Source organism: Coregonus clupeaformis, chromosome 11 (assembly GCF_020615455.1).
Source record: "Coregonus clupeaformis isolate EN_2021a chromosome 11, ASM2061545v1, whole genome shotgun sequence".
Classification (NCBI taxonomy): domain Eukaryota; kingdom Metazoa; phylum Chordata; class Actinopteri; order Salmoniformes; family Salmonidae; genus Coregonus; species Coregonus clupeaformis.
In genome coordinates this window covers 20,856,576-20,878,818 of record NC_059202.1, presented here as the reverse complement: position 1 = coordinate 20,878,818, position 22,243 = coordinate 20,856,576, and the positions used below count along the sequence as shown (strand labels likewise).

The following is a 22,243-nucleotide window of genomic DNA, read 5'->3' as shown; positions in this document are numbered from 1 at the left end:
GTCTTTAGACATTTTAGCAAATGTATATAAAAAACAACAACAGAAATACCTTATTTACATTAAGTATCCAGACCCTTTGCTATGAGACTCGAAATTGAGCTCAGGTGCATCCTGTTTCCATTGATCATCCTTGAGATGTTTCTACAACTTGATTGGAGTCCACCTGTGGTAAATTCAATTGATTGGACATGATTTGGAAAGGCACACACCTGTCTATATAAGGTCCCACAGTTGACAGTGCATGTCAGAGCAAAAACCAAGCCATGAGGTCGAAGGAATAGTCCGTAGAGCTCTGAGACAGGATTGTGTCGAGGCACAGATCTGGGGAAGGGTACCAATAGTGTCTGCAGCATTGAAGGTCCCCAAGAATACAGTGGCCTCCATCATTCTTAAATGGAAGAAGTTTGGAACCACAAAGACTCTTCCTAGAGCTGGCCGCCTGGCCAAACTGAGCAATCGGGGGAGAACGGCCTTCTTCGGGGAGGTGACCAAGAACCCGATGGTCACTCTGACAGAGCTCCAGAATTCCTCTGTGGAGATCGGAGAACCTTACAGAAGGACAACCATCTCTGCAGCACTCCACCAATCAGGCCTTTATGGTAGAGTGGCCAGACGGAAGCCACTCCTCAGTAAAAGGCACATGACAGCCCGCTTGGAGTTTGCCAAAAGGCACCTAAAGGACTCTCAGACCATGAGAAACAAGATTCTCTGTTCTGATGAAACCTGGCACCATCCCTACGGTGAATCATGGTGGTGGCAGCATCATGCTGTGGGGATGTTTTTCAGCGGCAGAGACTAGGAGACTAGTCAGTATCGAGGGAAAGATGAACGCAGCAAAGTACAGAGAGATCCTTGATGAAAACCTGCTCCAGAGAGCTCAGGACCTCAGACTGGGGCGAAGGTTCACCTTCCAACAGGACAATGACCCTAAGCACACAGCCAAAACAACGCAGGATTGGCTTCGGGACAAGTCTCTGAATGTCCTTGAGTGGCCCAGCCAGAGCCCAGACTTGAACCCGATCGAACATCTCTGGAGAGACCTGGAAATTGATGCGCAGCGACGCTCCCCATCCAACCTGACAGAGCTTGAGAGGATCTGCAGAGAAGAATGGGAGAAACTCCCCAAATACAGGTGTGCCAAGCTTGTAGCGTCATACTGAAGAATACTCAAAGCTGTAATCGCTGCCAAAGGTGCTTCAACAAAGTACTGAGTAAAGGATCTGAATACTTATGTAACTGTGATATTTCCCCTTTTCTATTTTTAATAAATTTGCCAAAATGTTATACAAACCTGTTTTTGTTTTGTCATTATGGGGTATTGTGTGTAGATTTATTAACAATAAACAATTTAATTTAAGAATAAGGCTGTAATGTAACAAAATTTGAAATAAGTCAAGGGGTCTGAATACTTTCCAAATGCACTGTATGGATATGATATGGATATGATATGGATATGATATGGATATGATATGTCAAAATATGATTTTCCTGTGTTTTATATATACACTGCTCAAAAAAATAAAGGGAACACTTAAACAACACAATGTAACTCCAAGTCAATCACACTTCTGTGAAATCAAACTGTCCACTTAGGAAGCAACACTGATTGACAATAAATGTCACATGCTGTTGTGCAAATGGAATAGACAACAGGTGGAAATTATAGGCAATTAGCAAGACACCCCCAATAAAGAAGTGGTTCTGCAGGTGGTGACCACAGACCACTTCTCAGTTCCTATGCTTCCTGGCTGATGTTTTGGTCACTTTTGAATGCTGGCGGTGCTTTCACTCTAGTGGTAGCATGAGACGGAGTCTACAACCCACACAAGTGGCTCAGGTAGTGCAGCTCATCCAGGATGGCACATCAATGCGAGCTGTGGCAAGAAGGTTTGCTGTGTCTGTCAGCGTAGTGTCCAGAGCATGGAGGCGCTACCAGGAGACAGGCCAGTACATCAGGAGACGTGGAGGAGGCCGTGGGAGGGCAACAACCCAGCAGCAGGACCGCTACCTCCGCCTTTGTGCAAGGAGGAGCAGGAGGAGCACTGCCAGAGCCCTGCAAAATGACCTCCAGCAGGCCACAAATGTGCATGTGCCTGCTCAAACGGTCAGAAACAGACTCCATGAGGGTGGTATGAGGGCCCCGATGTCCACAGGTGGGGGTTGTGCTTACAGCCCAACACCGTGCAGGACGTTGGCATTTGCCAGAGAACACCAAGATTGGCAAATTCGCCACTGGCGCCCTGTGCTCTTCACAGATGAAAGCAGGTTCACACTGAGCACATGTGACAGACGTGACAGAGTCTGGAGACGCCGTGGATAATGTTCTGCTGCCTGCAACATCCTCCAGCATGACCGGTTTGGCGGTGGGTCAGTCATGGTGTGGGGTGGCATTTCTTTGGGGGGCCGCACAGCCCTCCATGTGCTCGCCAGAGGTAGCCTGACTGCCATTAGGTACCGAGATGAGATCCTCAGACCCCTTGTGAGTCCATATGCTGGTGCGGTTGGCCCTGGGTTCCTCCTAATGCAAGACCTCATGTGGCTGGAGTGTGTCAGCAGTTCCTGCAAGAGGAAGGCATTGATGCTATGGACTGGCCCGCCCGTTCCCCAGACCTGAATCCAATTGAGCACATCATGTCTCGCTCCATCCACCAATGCCACATTGCACCACAGACTGTCCAGGAGTTGGCGGATGCTTTAGTCCAGGTCTGGGAGGAGATCCCTCAGGAGACCATCCGCCACCTCATCAGGAGCATTGCCCAGGCATTGTAGGGAGATCATACAGGCACGTGGAGGCCACACACACTACTGAGCCTCATTTTGACTTGTTTTAAGGACATTACATCAAAGTTGGATCAGCCTGTACATTTACATTTTAGTCATTTAGCAGACGCTCTTATCCAGAGCGACTTACAGTTAGTGATTGCATACATTATAAAAAAAATAAAAATCATACTGGCCCCCTGTGGGAATCGAACCCACAACCCTGGCGTTGCAAACGCCATGCTCTACCAACTGAGCTACATCCCTGCCGGCCATTCTCTCCCCTACCCTGGACGACGCTGGGCCAATTGTGCGCCGCCCCATGGGTCTCCCGGTCGCGGCCGGCTACGACAGAGCCTGGATTCGAACCAGGATCTCTAGTGGCACAGCTAGCACTGCGATGCAGTGCCTTAGACCACTGCGCCACTCGGGAGGTGGTGTGGACTCCAAATCCAGACCTCCATGGGTTGATACATTTGATTTCCATTGATAATTTTTGTATGATTTTGTTGTCAGCACATTCAACTATGTAAAGAAAAAAAGTATTTAATAAGATTATTTCATTCATTCAGATCTAGGATGTGTTGTTTAAGTGTTCCCTTTATATTTCTGAGCAGTGTATTATATACATATATAATTCCATTCACATGGTCACATCACACAGAGCCTTCTTTCATGTATTGTAGACCAACACACACACATCTAAAAGGGAGCCCCAGATTAACTGCAGCTCACCCCCCCTAGTGTAATACACTCTCACGATCACTGTCAGCGCGAAACACAGTTAGTGTACTAAAGGAAATGAGGAAACGCAACGGACTCTCGTGCTAAAACAGCACATCAGCGGAGTCGTACCACGTGAACTTATGACAGCGAGGCATGGATTAAAACAACACAAATAAGGCTGTGATTGAATTTCAGCCCTGGGCACATTTAGGCACAGTATGCTGATGGGTGAATATCTGGCATTAGGAGGCACTTCAACTATTAATCTGTCTCATTGGTACAGAACAGAGGCTTAGCTCCAAGCTCGGAGCCTATTTCATTGAGACCTTATCAAGAAGTCCATAAGGATACATGGATATGACATGTCAAGAGTTCTTTAGCGAGGTCCCGTCTTCTACATACAGACCCAGTGCAGTCAAAAACATGATTTTCCTGTGTTTTATATATATACTTCCACATTATGAGGTTGGAATAATACTGTGAAATTGTGAACATGATGATAATGCCTTTTTAGTGTAAGAGCTGTTTGAAAAGATCGCCTGAAATCTAAGCCACTTTTGGTGAGAACTGTGTTTTGTCCTTCCTGGTGACATAACAGCTAGTTTTCAGTTTTCCCTTCCCCACTCAGACCATTCCCAGACAGTCTTGGCAGAAATCTTGCTTGAGAAATTGCTTTTGCTAAGAAGCTATTTTTGTTAATTTTTTACCATTTTGATTAAAAACAATCATAGTAAAATACTTAAGCTTTGAATAATTTCAGCCAGTAGTTTTGAAAGTGGTGCTCACGAGCCAAAAGTGGTCCCTGTGTTTTGTGTACTACGTCATCAAATTGTGTACTACGTCATCCATTATATGATATGTTTTTGTTTTTTGCAATTCGTATGATATGGTATGACTTCAATTTGTACTATATGTCACTATTCTGTTGTGCTTAAGATCCTGGAGTGCATCTTTAATTGTTACCCAGAAATTATTTGATGTTGAGGTAAAAACCTTTAAGCTTAGTCATCTGTCAGACCACAATAAGCATCACTACCCTTCTTATAAGCATAACTACCCTTCTTATAAGCATCACTAACCTTCTTATAAGCATCACTACCCTTCCTATAAGCATCACTACCCTTCTTATAAGCATCATTACCCTTCGTATAAGCATCACTACCCTTCCTATAAGCATCACTACCCTTCTTATAAGCATCACTACCCTTCCTATAAGCATCACTACCCTTCTTATAAGCATCACTACCCTTCGTATAAGCATCACTACCCTTCCTATAAGCATCACTACCCTTCTTATAAGCATCACTACCCTTTGTATAAGCATCACTACCCTTCCTATAAGCATCACTACCCTTCTTATTATAAGCATCACACGGCTCTCTCTCTGCGTCATACCATTTACTTTCGATCTGACTGGAGTGCGTCTCATGGCCAATACCTCATCATTGAGGACATACACTGTAAGAAGTGGAGTTCTTGAACGCGCCCTTGTGGGCGCTGTCAGTCCCTGGTGTAGGGGATCATAATCAGGGTTGTTAAAGACACCTTGTTTTTGCTTCTTTCAAGGGATCCCTTTGCACTGTGAAGGCTGGGTTACATAAGCAGAGGTTATACGTGATCATTTGGTTACATAAGCAGAGGTTATACGTGATCATTTGGTTACATAAGCAGAGGTTATACGTGATCATCTGGTTACATAAGCAGAGGTTATACGTGATCATTTGGTTACATAAGCAGAGGTTATACGTGATCATTTGGTTACATAAGCAGAGGTTATACGTGATCATCTGGTTACATAAGCAGAGGTTATACGTGATCATTTGGTTACATAAGCAGAGGTTATATAGCAGGCTCATTGGACACAAACATCATATTACCTTTGTCTTTACTGAGGCTAGGTTGGTAGTCCATGAGAAAGTCTTCAGTCTTCCTATTTCTTCTCCAAGGATATTCTGCTTACTCGACAGCATACTATTAGGACCTCTTCAAGACCTTAACATGTGCATGGTCGTGTCTGTGCTTTGCTTTTAGTCATCCATTTTAGTGAATCAATCATTTGATTGGATAACTGCCTCTTAGAAGGCTTTAAGGATGTCTGTATTTCACAGTATATAAAGTGGTACAATCTTTGCGGTCAATGTAAGCTATATTTGGGGGGTTTTCTCGTCCAAGAGCAGTTTTCCAGACCCTTATTATGTCGCCCCTCGGAAAACTGTTGAAGCGTAGTTTATTGTGTCCAGTTGGCTTTGAGTTTTGACCTGGGTATTGTGGTCTGAAGAGGCAAACAAATCAAAACCAACTTGCTCAAAAGGGAAAAGTAACTCCCTCGTTTGTCATGATATCAAATGCACGTCCTTCCGAACCTAAGGACGAAATTAAATCTGTAAACGAGTTTAGGAGGACCTCCAACGGTAGAGCACTTTATTAAAATAATATCCTATGCCTCTTTCATCATTTTAATACTCAAGACAAATATACTTTTGTCAGTGAATGTAATAAAATGCGCTATAACAGTTATTCCGGAATCTAAAATGAACATTGCCCACAGTGAAAATGATACCCCCTGACAGAGTAGGAGTGCTGAAATTGACAGTTGGGACATTGCTTCAAGTGTTATCTATCCATCTCTCACGCTACAATAGCCTTCTCAAATCCCTCATTGCAATGTATTTCCGAAGAGTGAAATTGCAGAAAATGCTATGGCATTTATGTCTGTTTACCCAATGAGTGGATCAATCTAATGTCCTTGGAACAGCAAATCAATGTGTTCATCAACCACAGACCAATAATCTCACTGATCCTCCAATAATTTCTGCTCATTATGAGATGAAATAGCTCTCTATTAAGCATGTGCCACCTGCTATACCTCTGGTGGTAACGTCCTTTGAGGACTACAGTGGCATCGAAAGCGCTTTAGTCAATCAACCAGTCAGTCAGGTACTCTACCCCAGGGTCGTGTTCCATAAACAATGTTGCTACGGAAACCGAAAATGAGCGTTTCTTTTTCTTCAAATAGTATACTGAACATGACCCAGAAGTGGTCTTGGTTGGCAAACATTACATGGACGAAACAATAACTATAATGTTAACGCACAATGTTTTCCTAACTGGCTTTCCTGAAGCTCTGACTGGCTTCAAGCTGGTTGGCATTTTCTTCCACCACCAAAGTAGTGTGTTTGATTCTTGCTCGCGCCTCATATACTGAATATTATTATTTAATCGCTATGAAAGCTTCTGTCATCTATCTAAACACACAGCTGAGCAGACTGCTACCAGTGTTATTATGAGAGTCTACTTCTGCAACATGATTCAGCTCTAAACGGTTGTGGTCTTTCGTTCAGGTTGGGAAGTCGCTAGAATGGGCCTCTGTGCCCAGGTGTTTCAATCAGGCAGTGCCCTTCAAAGGCAGACATGTGGTGCCGTTAATTCCATTCACATGGTCACATCACACAGAGCCTTGCAAGGTGAGCAGGTGAGGCTTCTTTCATGTATTGTAGACCAGCACACACACATCTAAAAGGGAGCCCCAGATGAACTGCAGCTCACTCTTCTAACCCCTGGTTGTTCTCCTGTGGGTCACTGTCTTCTAACCCCTGGCTGTTTTCCTGTTGGTCACTGTCTTCTAACCCCTGGCTGTTCTCCTGTGGGTCACTGTCTTCTAACCCCTGGCTGTTCTCCTGTGGGTCACTGTCTTCTAACCCCTGGCTGTTCTCCTGTGGGTCACTGTCTTCTAACCCCTGGCTGTTCTCCTGTGGGTCACTGTCTTCTAACCCCTGGCTGTTCTCTCCACCCACAACACCACACTATTAATTAAACCACCCACAACACCACACTATTAATTACTCCACCCACAATAACACACTATTACATTACACCGGAGGTCTCAGAGACAGATACATTTATCAATGCCCCTGGCATAATGGAAGAACCAGCCTTGCCTGTCATTGAGGCTAGTCTGATAGTTGTAAGAGGAAATCCGATGACGTACTTATATGGAAGAACAGTGTGTTCCAGAGAAGACACAGCCTAAGTTTTAGTAATGAAAAACGACACTGCAACACGCTCTGCAGGGTCCGTTTCCGTAGGGTATAAATCGGCCTTAACATGGAGTGGCAATGCAATGGAGACTGTCTCCAAAACACAAGGACACACTAACCTGCTAAAATAAAGAAAAACAATGGGAATGGAAAATGCTAATGGTAAGCCTTTGCCACAACACAAGCTGTATCAAATCAGTTACCTACTTAAATACAGTACTGTACCAGTGTAGGAGATTTAGTGGCAGAGATAGGAGACAAGCCCTTCAAGAAGGCCATACTACTTTACCTGTAATGAACCTTATAGAGGGACGAATAAGATAATCTATCAAACCATTGCTGTATCAAACCATTGCTTGATCTGACTAGACCAGACAATGTAACTCCATTGTGCCATAGAATCTAAATACAATCAGGCATCTATGGTCAGACAATCCCTGCGGTCCTATGTTTTGTAATTGCATTATCATGTTGTCCAGCAAAGCAAGTATGCTATCCGAAGAGTCAATCCCAATATTTCAGAGGGCTGATTGGTGTTGGATCAAGAAGACAATGTTTACAATGATTCGCTTCCTTAATAAAATCCACTGTATCTTTGTTACAATAAATGCCAAGAAAAGCTGCCGGCAAGTCTATATTGTGAAGTCTGAACATTATAGTTTGCTGTCCAAAGGAATGATGGCATAGCAGTCCATGCAGAAGAAGAATGCTTTAATGTCCAGTTTCTTAGGGAGGAATGGAAATTCCTTCTTTTTTTTGGAACCCAACCCTCCAGACTCAATTCAGCGCCTCTGGAGCAGTTAAAGTGGAACTGACTGCGTTTTAACTCCTTTGCACATATGAAACAAACAGACAATCATAATATCAGTAAAAAATATCACATTTCTAGTTTATGCTTCAAAACCAACTTAAAAAAAAGGTTTTAAAACTAGGTTATATTTGACAAAAAATTCCGTGACTTACAGTAAGGCATTGTTGGCGGAATAGATGGATGCTGTTCAATGCATGAGTGTTATATAATTCAACGATACATTTCTTGGTAGTCCCAAAAATATTACTATCAGGTTGTAAATCGCAGCTGGTCTGGTACATTGTTTGCTGCCTCCACCCATTTGGGATGGACTGTTTCAGTTTCAATGACCAATATTTTGAAAAAAAAAAATGGATGACTGTAACTAAGGATGGGAATGTTGATCGGAGTGCGCCACAGAACAGTGTACTGCCTACACTCGGTTTGTTGTTTTTAATGAAATAATTTTCATTAAATCGTTTTTAATCATAGCTAAAGTTTGTATTGGTACTGATGTACGGCTGGGACTGCAAGTTTGTGTCCCAGATTCCTGTTAAGTAGCAGTTAGCTACTAGCCATCATGAAAATGGAGCTGGCTAACGCTAGCAGTGCTAGCCCACTGGTGTTTTTATCCACGGCTGGGCATAAATGCTTCAGGTGTGAGATGATTTCCACACATTTACAAGATGAAGATAAGGAGGAATTGGAAAATTGACAGGGATTTGTCTGCCCTAAATGCACCACCATCAAGCATCTTAGGGAAGAGATCCTCCGGCTGTTAGCTCGGCTGCGAGAAAAGGCAAACCGAATCTCCGTTTTAAATGCTTCCTATAGCAAAGCTGTCGATGAGTCGGGCGGCGTTGATCTGTCCCAATCCAACGGGCAGATGTTAAGCTCAACTCCGCGGCCCATGGGAGACTGGACACTCGCAAGGCGTAGGAGATCAGGGAGGCAGTCTGGCCACCCATCTATCCGAGAAGATCTGATCCAGCTATCAAACAGCTTTTACCCGCTTGAGACGGACCTACCAGCCCCAGGAGTCAGCACGGATCCTGGGTGTCTACCAACAGCCGGAGGCCGCCCAGTGGCACTGTCCCCCACAGTTCAGCAGGTCACTTCCCCATCGGATTCCATCACTAACACCTTCAATGTGGGCAGCTCGATGGTGAGAGATTTTGGCCTACCTACGGTCTGTGGACCGACTAAGGTCCACTGTCACCCAGGAGCCTGTGTCCATGACATCAACTCTCTCCTGCTCACGGTTCTGGCCAACTATTCCACTATTGACACCATCGTCACTCACGTAGGTTTTAACGACCTTCGTTTTAGGCGATCTGAGGGAAGACCACTAACCTTTTTAAAGACCCTTGCTAGCACAGGGATGAGAATAGTTATCTCTGGCCCCCTCCCGTGCTCCCGAAGGGGTCCGCAACATTTCAGCTCACTCTTTGCCCTAAACGAGTACCTGAAGAAACTTTGCAATGACAGGAATGTCTCTTTTTGTGACAACTTTGATTTGCTGTGGGAGGAACCAGCACTTTTTAAAAGAGACGGGATTCACCCTAACCACAGGGGTTCCAGGATTATTTCCAGCAACATCACAAATTGTTTTAGAGACTGACAGACAGGTTCCGGTAGTGCTCCAGTTCTCCCTGTCAGAATAAGCAACAGAGGACTTGGCAACCATATCAACTCCTATAGAAATTGCACTATGGTTATTGTGAGTAACCTAATTGATGTTCCTTTAACTCCACCTTCTAGTGAGTTTATACAAACTGTCATCTCCTACCATTCTGATAGATTTGAGACTGTCAGAAAACATAGTTGTAACGTTAATAATTTGGTTGTTATTCCATTGGTTAACTCTAGGCAGATGCCCCAGGGGCAGAGTGGCCCACACTCATTGAATATGGCACTTTTAAATGTTAGAGCAAAGGTTGGGGCGACAGCCTCTATGTTTACTAATGCTCACAGCTGTAAGGACATTTCATTAGGTGTCTTTGGGTCTTTTGAGCATCATGCTATACTGTTTAAATATCAGCCACCAGTGCTGGCCATAACCCTGTATAGGCAACCAAACCACTGCCCCACTTTCTTTACTGATTTCTCTGAACTATTCTCTATTGTCTTTGAGAACTATGATAAAATCATTGTGTTGGGTGATTTTAATATTCATGTTGACAAAGAGACTGACTCCAAGGCCATTGAATTTCTGAATCTTTTGAGCTCTATGGACTTTATCCAACATGTTACTGGGCCCACCCATAACCGCGGCCATACTCTGGACATGGTTATTACCAAGGGGCTTTCTGTTGACATATCCTCTATTGTTGATGTTGCTTTATCTGATCACCACTGTGTATTTTTTACTACCTTGTGGCCCATAGCACAGGGTAATACTGAAGTCATTATTTAGAAACGCTATCTTACCTCTGAAGTTGCTACAGATTTTATTGAGTGTATGAACAATACACCATCACCTATTCTGCCTTCATCTTGTGCTGATTTAGTCAATAACTTTTATAGCAAATTAAGGGCAACCATTGATGCCCTAGCTCCAGTAAAGTTGAAAAAGGTCCCCTCCAAGTGGAGAGCCCCTTGGATGAGTGAGGAAACTAATAAATTAAAGAGACATCGCAGAAAGGCAGAGCGGAAGTGGAGAAAGTGAAAGTTGCAGGTCCATTATGATATTCTGAGAGAGCAACTTGGCATATATAACAAGGCAATTAGAAATGCCAGACGGGCTCATTTTTCTAACTTGATCACTAATAATCAGAATCATTTGAGAGTGCTCTTCTTGACCATTGATGGCCTGATAAATCCTACCCCCGCAAACCTATGTGAACTTTCCTCCACATCTAAATGTGATGAGTTTGCGGCATATTTCAGAGATAAGATAACAAACCTTAGGCTGGGTATCAGTCAAGCAAGACCTGATGAGAAGTTTGATGATATATGCCCTAGCCTACCACGCAAAGGCACTATGGGGTTATTTTCCCTGGTTGACAAAGACATGCTCAGAAAGATATACAACTTAAGCCTTCTACCTGCCTTCTCGATCCTATCCCCACCACCTTCTTCAAAACAGTTTTTAATTACATATCTGAATAAGTGCAAGCTATTGTTAATCACTCTCTGTTCACAGGCACTTTCCCCACTGCACTAAAAACTGCTATGGTGAAACCACTTCTGAAGAAAAGTAATCTAGATTCATCAGCTTTTAGCCAGTCTCCAACCTTCCATTCATAAGCAAAATTCTGGAGAAATTGGTTTTAAAACAGCTAAATTATTTTTTAAATGCTAAACACCTCTCTGTCTTGTACTCTTGGATTTAAGCGCTGCATTCGACACTGTTGACCATGATGTCCTTCTGGACAGACTGGAGAGGTGGGTTGGCCTTTGGTCCAGTTCTAAATTAATTTAGGACCTATTTAACCGGTCGAAAGTTTTTTGTCACCCTTGGTGAACATAACTCAGAGAAGATACATATCACATGGTTCGATTTTGGGTTTGGTACTGTTCAGTTTATATATGTTACCCCTTGGCAGCGTTATCAGAAAGCACAGCATTGATTTTCACTGCTATGCAGACGATACACAACTTTACATTTCTGTGTCACCAGAATATTTTAGCTACACGGATAAATTATTAGACTGTATTAGTGAGTTAAATACTTGGATGGCTCACAACAAGACAAGAACGATGTACTTATTATTGGAGCCAAAGCACAGAGAGAAAATCTGGCCGCACATTTTATTTAATGGGCAATAAAGATAAAACACCAGGTAAAAAACCTAGGTGTTATTTTAGATTCTGAACCAATTTCGAATCACACATTAGGAATGTGACCAAAATAGCTATTTTTTTACCACCTGAGGAACATTGCCAAGGTGCAGCTGTTTCTCTCTCAGGCTGATACAGAGACTCATCCATGCTTTTATTACAAGCAGGCTTGACTACTGTAACGCTCTCCTGTCTGGTCTACCCAAGAAAGCCATTGGTCAACTGCAAAACATACAGAATGCTGCAGCACGGATACTGACCAAGACCAGACAGAGAGCATACATTACACCCGTTTTATGGTCTCTGCACTGGCTGCCTGTGAGTTTTAGAATTAATTTTAAGATTCTTCTATTGGTTTTTAAATCAATCCCCGATTGTGCACCCCAATACATGTCAGACATGCTTTTAAATTATGTACCCAGTAGGTCCCACAGGTCCTCTGGCACTGGCCTTTTAACTATCCCAAAGCCTAGGACCAAGAGGCATGGAGAGGCAAGTTTTAGTTACTATGCCCCCAGCCTCTGGAATAGCCTGTCAGAGAACCTGAGGGGGGCCGAAACTGTGGACATTTTAAAAATTGATCTTAAAACACTCCTTTTTAGCTTTGCTTTTCCTCTGGGTGCTTTTTTGTCGTTCAGTTTTATTGTTATTCTTTTGTTTTTTATCCTCTTATGTTTGTTGTCTAGTAAATATTTCAGTTTTTATTTTCATCGTTTTTATTAGTTTTTTCCTGTGAAGCACATTGCATTCCATTTCTGAAATGTGCGGTATAAATAAAGCTTGATTTGATGTCAATACAATCAAACTAGCAAGGGCACTATCACAAGTCAGTCATAACGTGGCTAATAGGCTAGCAAAGATGTGTCAAACACAAGGCCCGCGGGACGAATAGGATACACAAGCCAGTATAAATGAGTCAACAGTTTATGAAATTACAGCCTGATGCGCTCGCATCGGTGAATTCAATTTAAATTGTGCTGCTTTCATGTGTCCTGTTTACAAAAGCAGAGGGACAGTGTACGGACACATGCCACAGTAACTGGCTAGGCTACTAAAATGTTGCAGTCTTTGGTTTTTAAAGCTTGTCAATGAATAACCCAAAAACAAAACCTGCAACAAAACACCAAATCAAATCAAATAAAAAGTCATTCCTTCCTCTGAAACCGCCTGGTATAGAGGTCCTGGATGGCAGGAAGCTTGGCCCCAGTGAACTGTACTGGGCCGTACGCACTACCCTCTGTAGTGCCTTGCGGTCTGAGGCCGAGCAGTTGCCATACCTGGCTGTGATGCAACCAGTCAGGATGCTCTCGATGGTACAGCTGTGCAACTTTTTGAGGATCTGAGGACCCATGTCAAATCTTTTCAGTCTCCTGAGGGGGAATAGGCTTTGTCGTGCCCTCTTCACGACTGTCTTGGTGTGTTTGGACCATGATAGTTTGTTGGTGATGTGGACACCAAGGAACTTGAAGCTCTCAACCTGCTCCACTACAGCCCAGTCGATGAGAATTTGTTGTGTTTTTCCAACATGGTCCATGCGCTGGTTGAGTTTGAGATCCCTGTGCTAGCATATTTATAGTATTTATGTAGCTAACGTTAGCTAGCTAGCTGCTGGCAGGATGTCATGTCATTGGAGGAGTGGGTGAGTGACCGACTTTTTCCCATCATATCGCTTTTCGGTGGCTACTGGCTACAGCTAGAGATGCAGGTGTCATTTGGTTAGCTAGCAAGAAATGTGAATCACTTTGCTAGCTAGCTATGCTGAACTTGATCGACTGTTATCCACAGTTAGCATACAGTGCATTTGGAAAAGAAAAGAAAACAGAAATACCTTATTCACATAAGTATTCAGACCCTTTGCTATGAGACTTGAAATTGAGCTCAGGTGCATCATGCTTGCATTGATCATCCTTGAGATGTTTCTACAACTTGATTGGAGTCCACCTGTGGTAAATTCAACTGATTGGACATGATTAAGAAAGGCACACACCTGTCTATATAAGGTCCAACAGTTGTCAGAGCAAAAACCAAGCCATGAGGTCGAAGGAATTGTCCGTAGAGCTCCGAGACAGGATTGTGTCGAGGCACAGATCTGGGGAAGGGTACCAAGAAATGTCTGCATTATTGAAGGTCCCCAAGAACACAGTGGCCTCCATCATTCTTAAATGGAAGAAGTTTGGAACCACCAAGACTCGGCCAAACTGAGCAATTGGGGGAGAACGGCCTTGGTCAGGGAGGTGACCAAGAACCCGTTGGTCACTCTGACAGAGCTCCAGAGTTCCTCTGTGGAGATGGGAGAACCTTCCAGATGGGAAAACCTTCCAGAAGGACAACCATCTCTGCAGCACTCCACCAATCAGGCCTTTATGGTAGAGTGGCCAGATGGAAGCCACTCCTCAGTAAAAGGCACATGACAGTCCGCTTGGAGTTTGCCAAAAGGCACCTAAAGGACTCTCAGACCATGAGAAACAAGATTCTGATTAAACCAAGATCTAACTCTTTGGCCTGAATGCCAAGCGTCACGTCTGGAGGAAACCTGGCACCATCCCTACGGTGAAGCATGGTGGTGGCAGCATCATGCTGTGGGGATGTTTTTCAGCGGCAGGGATTGGGAGAATAGTGAGGACTTGAAAATAGCTGCGCAACGACACTCCCCATCCAACCTGACAGAACTTGAGAGGATCTGCAGAAAATAATGGGAGAAACTCCCCAAATACAGGTGTGCCAAGCTTGTAGCGTCATACCCAAGAAGACTCGAGGCTGTAATCGCTGCCAAAGGTGTATCAACAAAGTACTGAGTAAAGGGTCTGAATGCTTATGTGAATATGATATTTCCGTTTTTTATTTTTAATACATTTGCAAACATTTCTAAAAACCAGTTTTTTCTTTGTCATTATGTGGTATTGTGTGTAGATTGATGAGGAAAAAAACTCTACATTTTAGAATAAGGCTGTAATGTAACAAAATGTGGAAAAATTCAAGGGGTCTGAATACTTTCCGAATGCAAAGTATGTCTTAGTTGTCAATCAAATGTATTTGGCATCGATCAAATGGGCGGGCATGCAGGCAAGTTCCCATTAATTTGTCAAAACGTGGGTTGGGACAAGCATGCATTGGCAGGCAAGCTGCAGGATGAGCAGGCTATTCCCCATTGTTTATCAGTGCAACTAGCTGAAAACGTTTGAGAGGGTTTATCTAATGTTCCCTCGTTATATTTTAGCTCATCTCGCTCTGGCTAGCATTAGTCGTTGATCTTGTTGTTGTTGATGTGCATAGGCAACTGAAAGAGACAGAGCCTACCTTTTCATGGTTGTTTGATCAATAGGACTGTGAAGTTCCCAAATGTAAGAGGAGTCCCATTGTATTTAAATATTTGCAGAAATACATTCAGGTGTATTTTGAGGCTTTTGGCAAATGCATTCTATTGATCTAACGTGTACTGTTGCTACTGCCTGTAAAAACCCAGTCCAGTTCAAACTGAATGATGGCATGCCCGTGTGGCAAATGTCTTATTTGCATATAGGCCTACTGTAGCTCTGATTGGCTATGGCGCACCGGTCTGTGTAGACTCCGGTCCTGGACAAGACAGATGGTTTAATTTATTGCAGTGTCTATTAATTGTCCAAACGCACAGCCGCTTTCTCACTTTATATTTCTATAGAATTTTCACAAATGCCTTACTATACTCATTCCCAAACGTTCTATGGATTTATGAAAATGTGAAAATGACCATATCTAAGTGCTCACTTATCAGAAAATGTAAAAATAAGGTGTCATATTCTTCCTGGGGGTGTATATGAACAGATTTTAAGTTTCTAAAATGCTGTCAGTTCCACTTTAAGGGTTAAGATCACCTTGCCCTAGGGCAGGAGATACCATCTAGGATACTGATGCCAACAACACTCCGGTTGCCTGTTATAAACTCCACCAGATTTATTCCTCATTGCAGCTCACTCCTCACCAGACCTGGGATTCCCTGACTATGGGCTCGCCTCTCTAAACCTCTAGGCTACTTGCCAACTATCTGTAACATTCTCCTTACAAAATATTGTAGAAATGAATCCAAAAATCACATTCAGAGAAACATTTGCAAATACCTCAGAGCTTTTCTGAAATGGATCAGCTGTTTTGCTGAGTCAGCTCATTTGACAACGCTGTATTTTGCTGGTTAGTGGTGCTGTATATTGATGGTTGGTGGTGCTGTATATTGCTGGTTAGTGGTGCTGTATGTTACTGGTTAGTGGTGCTGTATGTTGCTGGTTAGTGATGCTGTATGTTACTGGTTAGTGGTGCTGTATAATGCTGGTTAGTGGTGCTGTATGTTACTGGTTAGTGGTGCTGTATGTTACTGGTTAGTGGTGCTGTATAATGCTGGTTAGAGGTGCTGTATGTTACTTGTTGGTGGTGCTGTATCTACTGGTTAGTGGTGCTGTATAATGTTGGTTAGGGGTGCTGTATGTTACTGGTTAGTGGTGCTGTATGTTAGTGGTTAGTGGTGCTGTATAATGTTGGTTAGGGGTGCTGTATGTTACTGGTTAGTGGTGCTGTATGTTACTGGTTAGTGGTGCTGTATGTCACTGGTTAGTGGTGCTGTATAATGCTGGTTAGTGGTGCTGTATGTTGCTGGTTAGTGGTGCTGTATGTTGCTGGTTAGTGGTGCTGTATGTTACTGGTCAGTGGTGCTGTATGTCACTGGTTAGTGGTGCTGTATGTTACTGGTTAGTGGTGCTGTATGTTACTGGTTAGTGGCGCTGTATGTTTCTGGTTGGTGGTGATGAATAATGCTGGTTGGTGGTGCTGTATGTCACTGGTTAGTGGTGCTGTATGTTACTGGTTAGTGGTGCTGTATGTTACTGGTTGGTGGTGCTGTATAATGCTGGTTAGTGGTGCTGTATAATGCTGGTTAGTGGTGCTGTATAATGCTAGTTAGTGGTGCTGTATGTTACTGGTTAGTGGTGCTGTATGCTACTGGTTAGTGGTGCTGTATGTTACTGGTTAGTGGTGCTGTATGTTACTGGTTAGTGGTGCTGTATGTTACTGGTTAGTGGTGCTGTATGTTACTGGTTAGTGGTGCTGTATGTTACTGGTTAGTGGTGTTGTATAATGCTGGTTAGTGGTGATGTATGTTACTGGTTAGTGGTGCTGTATATTGATGGTTAGTGGTGCTGTATATTGCTGGTTAGTGGTGCTGTATGTTACTGGTTAGTGGTGCTGTATGTTACTGGTTAGTGGTGCTGTATGTTACTGGTTGGTGGTGCTGTATAATGCTGGTTAGTGGTGCTGTATAATGCTGGTTAGTGGTGCTGTATAATGCTAGTTAGTGGTGCTGTATGTTACTGGTTAGTGGTGCTGTATGCTACTGGTTAGTGGTGCTGTATAATGCTGGTTGGTGGTGCTGTATGTTACTGGTTAGTGGTGCTGTATGATGCTGGTTGGTGGTGCTGTATGTTACTGGTTAGTGGTGCTGTATGTTACTGGTTAGTGGTGCTGTATGTTACTGGTTAGTGGTGCTGTATGTTACTGGTTAGTGGTGCTGTATAATGCTGGTTAGTGGTGCTGTATTCTGCTGGTTAGTGGTGCTGTATAATGCTGGTTAGTGGTGCTGTATGTTACTGGTTAATGGTGCTGTATGTTACTGGTTAGTGGTGCTGTATGTTACTGGTTAGTGGTGCTGTATAATGCTGGTTAGTGGTGCTGTATGTTATTGATTAGTGGTGCTGTATAATGCTGGTTGGTGGTGCTGTATGTTACTGGTTAGTGGTGCTGTATAATGCTGGTTAGTTGTGCTGTATGTCACTGGTTAGTGGTGCTGTATAATGCTGGTTAGTTGTGCTGTATGTCACTGGTTAGTGGTGCTGTATGTCACTGGTTAGTGGTGCTGTATGTTACTGGTTAGTGGTGCTGTGTGTTACTGGTTAGTGGTGCTGTGTGTTACTGGTTGGTGGTGCTGTTTGTTACTGGTTAGTGGTGCTGTATGTTACTGGTTAGTGGTGCTATATAATGCTGGTTAGTGGTGCTGTATAATGCTGGTTAGTGGTGCTGTATAATGCTGGTTAGTGGTGCTGTATGTTACTGGTTAGTGGTGCTGTATGTTACTGGTTAGTGGTGCTGTATAATGCTGGTTAGTGGTGCTGTTTAATGCTGGTTAGTGGTGCTGTATAATGCTGGTTAGTGGTGCTGTATGTTACTGGTTAGTGGTGCTGTATGTTACTGGTTAGTGGTGCTATATAATACTGGTTAGTGGTGCTGTATGTTACTGGTTAGTGGTGCTGTATGTTACTGGTTAGTGGTGCTGTATGTTACTGGTTAGTGGTGCTATATAATACTGGTTAGTGGTGCTGTATGTTACTGGTTAGTGGTGCTGTATGTTACTGGTTAGTGGTCCTTCACCGGAGGTTCACGGGGAAACATTGAAAGCATGTTTTGTACTCTGATTAATTATTTGATAAAACAATGGCTTTTATTATTTTCATCAACCTTATCTAACAATTCCCAAGTGTAGCTCTCAGAGTATTTGGATGAGTTTCAAAGAGCATGCACACTGCACTCATTGTTACACATAGGACAAACTGGGTAGACCACACAGTTTTTGTCCAATGCCACATGGCAAAGACACTGCTCTCTGACAGAGGTGTTTTCCCAAATGTGATGGGAGATGGCATGGCGTATGTAAGCCCTATTGTTGATCTGGCAGTTTAGAACAAATAATCAGGATAAGAAAAGATGGGCAGAAGGGGAAACAGAGTTTCTATCAGATTTCTGCCCTGCAATTATGTTTGTGCCAACCGAAGAGATTACCCAGACAGTATCCAACACACCGTCATCTAAACACTGGGCCAGAATTAAGAACAGGATTCTCACACCTATATAACACCAAGATACTAAATCCCCAAAATTGTCTCATCGGCGTATCACCACAATCCATGACAATAAGACAATTAGCTGGTTTATTTATGAAAATAATAATCTGCCACACGTTTTACATAATAACAGGTATATTAAAGTGATAATGCCCTCGAAGCCGGTGTTTGGAGGATATATTGGCACGGGTGTTTTTGTTTCGGGCCGGCAAACCGTGCCAATATACCCTCCAAACACCGGCTTCGAGGGCATTATTACTTTTATACAACGGGTAACCAACATATTCAAATAATGATTTACATATTTTTATTAAAAACTTTATTTTGATGAGATTATTCATACTATTTCATCCTTCCATGAGATGTAGACCCGACACACCTAGGGTTGCAGCCCAAGCTCGCTGGTCGTTCATTCGATCAGAGACATGACCCAGTCGTAAAGTATTTTTATTCTATATCTATGGACGCGACCCAGTCATTCGTTCTAAATGTACCGTTGCCATGCTGGCTGGCAATGTTCTTATCCCCTTGCTTGCTAGCTAGCCAACTTGGGCTAACACAGTCACGTCAAACAGCCAGAATAACAGAGAAGTAGCTGCATTTGCATTTGTTTAAGCTGTTTTCTAGTGACATTTATTTGGATACATCCAAAACAATGAGCTAATGATGTGCGATTTCGCCTGGCATAGAACATTTGCTCTCTCGCCCGGACACTGTTCAGAGGAGCTAGCCAACTACAAAGCGAACACAATCACTTCAAACTGAAGCTGGAAAGCCAGCAAACTAGCTGCATTTCGTTTCATTTTACCTGTTTTTCTCTCTCTCTGTATATACAGTATGCATTCAAATTTAGCTGATTCATGATTTCCACTGGCTGAGAAAAACTGCCTGTCTGTCTGATCCCGACACGTTCATTACTAGGGCACATCTGGAGATCGAATTTCAATATTGAAACAATGTTGCAAATGTCAGAGAGACAGACAGCAAGGTCTAAAAGAAAGGGGAGATAATGTCCAGGTTTTATTTTTAAAGTGGAGATCAAGTTTATAAATTGCCTGGTTGGGCTGATAAGATAGTGGACTGCGCAGTGAGATGGAACAGTAATTAGGCATTTCAATGTTATAGATTTAGCCGGTGGTAACTTGTGGAATAGACACCGGCTGGAACATGGTTAGACCCACCCATTGTATAAAGGCATAATAACAACCCAGTACATAGGCATAATAACAACCAGGAACATAGGCATAATAACAACCCAGTACATAGGCATAATAACAACCAGGTACTTAGGCATAATAACAACCAGGTACTTAGGTATAATAACAACCAGGTACTTAGGCATAATAACAACCAGGTACATAGGCATAATAACAACCAGGAACATAGGCATAATAACAACCAGGAAAATAGGCATAATAACAACCAGGTACATAGGCATAATAACAACCCAGTCCATAGGCATAATAACAACCAGGTACATAGTCATAATAACAACCCAGTCCATAGGCATAATAACAACCAGGTACATAGGCATAATAACAACCAGGTACATTGGCATAATAACAACCCAGTACATAGTCATAATAACAACCCAGTACATAGGCATAATAACAACCTGGAACATAGGCATAATAACAACCCAGTACATAGGCATAATAACAACCAGGTACTTAGGCATAATAACAACCCAGTACATAGGCATAATAACAACCCAGTACATAGTCATAATAACAACCCAGTACATAGGCATAATAACAACCTGGAACATAGGCATAATAACAACCCAGTACATAGGCATAATAACAACCAGGTACTTAGGTATAATAACAACCAGGTACATAGGCATAATAACAACCCAGTCCATAGGCATAATAACAACCAGGTACATAGGCATAATAACAACCAGGAACATAGGCATAATAACAACCCAGTCCATAGGCATAATAACAACCAGGTACATAGTCATAATAACAACCCAGTCCATAGGCATAATAACAACCAGGTACATAGGCATAATAACAACCAGGTACATTGGCATAATAACAACCCAGTACATAGTCATAATAACAACCCAGTACATAGGCATAATAACAACCTGGAACATAGGCATAATAACAACCCAGTACATAGGCATAATAACAACCCAGTACATAGTCATAATAACAACCCAGTGCATAGTCATAACACCGGTACATAGGCATAATAACAACCTGGAACATAGGCATAATAACAACCCAGTACATATGCATAATAACAACCAGGTACTTAGGTATAATAACAACCAGGTACATAGGCATAATAACAACCCAGTACATAGGCATAATAACAACCCAGTACATAGGCATAATAACAACCAGGTACTTAGGTATAATAACAACCAGGTACATAGGCATAATAACAACCAGGTACTTAGGCATAATAACAACCGGGTACTCAGGCATAATAACAACCAGGTACATAGGCATAATAACAACCAGGAACATAGGCATAATAACAACCAGGTACATAGTCATAATAACAACCCAGTACATAGGCATAATAACAACCAGGAACATAGGCATAATAACAACCAGGAACATAGGCATAATAACAACCAGGTACATAGTCATAATAACAACCCAGTCCATAGGCATAATAACAACCAGGTACATAGGCATAATAACAACCAGGTACATTGGCATAATAACAACCCAGTACATAGTCATAATAACAACCCAGTACATAGGCATAATAACAACCAGGAACATAGGCATAATAACAACCCAGTACATAGGCATAATAACAACCAGGTACATAGGCATAATAACAACCAGGTACATAGACATAATAACAACCAGGTACATAGGCATAATAACAACCCAGTACATAGTCATAATAACAACCAGGAACATAGGCATAATAACAACCAGGTACATATGCATAATAACAACCAGGAACATAGGCATAATAACAACCAGGTACATAGGCATAATAACAACCAGGTACATAGGCATAATAACAACCCAGTACATAGTCATAATAACAACCAGGAACATAGGCATAATAACAACCAGGTACATATGCATAATAACAACCAGGTACATAGGCATAATAACAACCAGGTACATAGGCATAATAACAACCCAGTACATAGTCATAATAACAACCAGGAACTTAGTCATAATAACAACCAGGTACATATGCATAATAACAACCAGGTACATAGGCATAATAACAACCCAGTACATAGTCATAATAACAAACCAGTACTTAGGCATAATAACAACCAGGTACATAGGCATAATAACAAC

The 22,243-nt window shown here is 42.6% G+C and overlaps 1 protein-coding gene across 2 annotated transcripts in view; it reads right to left on the bottom strand.

Moving 5' to 3' along the window:
- Nucleotides 1-22,243, bottom strand: part of LOC121576518 (PEX5-related protein-like) — a 151,954-nt gene that overhangs the window by 116,863 nt on the left and 12,848 nt on the right. The gene's annotated exons all lie outside the window — the stretch shown is intronic.